This window comes from Capsicum annuum, chromosome 6, assembly GCF_002878395.1.
Source record: "Capsicum annuum cultivar UCD-10X-F1 chromosome 6, UCD10Xv1.1, whole genome shotgun sequence".
Taxonomy (NCBI): Eukaryota; Viridiplantae; Streptophyta; class Magnoliopsida; order Solanales; family Solanaceae; genus Capsicum; species Capsicum annuum.
Window position 1 is genome coordinate 182,490,361 of NC_061116.1, and position 1,738 is coordinate 182,492,098.

General features: G+C 31.4%; 1 non-coding gene across 1 annotated transcript; it reads right to left on the bottom strand.

The window, feature by feature from the left end:
- Positions 1-206: 206 nt before the first annotated feature.
- On the bottom strand, positions 207-294 carry TRNAS-GCU. Its single transcript has one exon. It is a non-coding gene; the product is annotated as a tRNA-Ser (tRNA).
- Between the last annotated feature and the right edge of the window lie 1,444 nt (positions 295-1,738).

Here is a 1,738-nt window from a genome sequence, read left to right on the forward strand (position 1 = left end):
CACAGTAGTGATATTTTTTGTTTGTCTCTTCATCTTTGGATTCATATCTAATGATCCCGGACGTAATCCTGGACGTGAAGAATAAAATAAAAAGGCTTTTCCTTGCTTGATTTTCAAATTTTCTTAGGATTTGGTTTATTCTACACATTTAACTAAGAATAGGAACAAAGGATTTCGAAATTTGAAAAAAAAAATCAAGTCATCAACGGAAAGAGAGGGATTCGAACCCTCAGTACGATTAACTCGTACAACGGATTAGCAATCCGCCGCTTTAGTCCACTCAGCCATCTATCCCAATTGAAAAAGATAATTACTATATGAGATAGCACATAAGATAAGGGAAAGAATCTTTCTTTCTCTCTTTTTTTCTTTCTATATTATATAGATATGTACAACTTTTATCATCAATTTCCTTTATCTCTTTATCTAAAGTAAAGGAAGGGCTCAGAAGAGCCAAGAATATCAAGAAAAATAAAGAAGAACTCTTTTCTTTGTCTTGATTTTGTTCGAAAGGACCCTCTTTTTCTCATGGCCTGGTCTGGTCAGTATCCAGCCGGGCCTCTTTTGTTCCAACGAATTTGAAAACAAAAATGCCTGTTATAGTTGTAATATTTCATTTTAATTGAATAGTTAATATTCAAGCAACAAGAAAAAATTCCCATTTTTTATAAAGGTAAAATAAAATATATGAAATAGAAAATTCGATCAAAATAAAAGTCTCATTTCTCTTTCTGCTTTTTGATTTTATGTTTACTGCCTTGCTGGACTAAAAAAAGAAGCTTTAGAGGCATTTTTATGTTATGATTTTAGTGGTTTTTATGATTTTAGTGGTTTTGACGACCCTATCTTATCCTATCTTAATTACCACAATTCCCCTGTTCCACAAAAGTTGCATTTGTATACAATAATCGGATTGTAGCGGGTATAGTTTAGTGGTAAAAGTGTGATTCGTTCTATTATCCCTTAAATAGTTAAAGGGTCCTTCGGTTTGATTCATATTCCGATCAAAAATTTTATTTCTTAAAAGTATTAAATCCTTTTTCTCTCAATGACAGATTCGAGAATAAATACACATTCTTGTGATTGGTATCCAAAGGTCACTTAGACATTGAAAAATTGGATTATGAAATTGAGAAACATAATTTTTGAATTGGATCAATACTTCCAATTGAATAAGTATCAATAAAGGATCCACGGATAAAGATAGAAAGTTGATTTCTAATCGTAACTAAATCTTCAATTTCTTATTTGTAAAGAAGAAAGTGAAGCAAAATAGCTATTAAACGATGATTTTGGTTTACTAGAGACATCAACATATTGTTTTAGCTCGGTGGAAACAAACTCCTTTTCCTCAGGATCCTATTAAATATAAATAGAGAACGAAATAACTAGAAAGGTTGTTAGAATCCCCCTCTTCTAGAAGGATCATCTACAAAGCAATTCGTTTTATCTGTATTCAGACCAAAAGCTAACATAGATGTTATAGGTAGAATTCTTTTTTTTTCGAATTTTGTTCACATCTTAGATCTTATACATTAACTCATCTCCATAAGGGAGCCGAATTAAATCAAAGTTTCATGTTCGATTTTGAATTAGAGACGTTAAAAAAATGAATCGACGTTGACTATAACCCCTAGCCTTCCAAGCTAACGATGCGGTTCGATTCCCGCTACCCGCTCTATATCTATTTATTCTAAATATTTTAATCTATGCATTAAATCAAATTTAGTTTATTAGT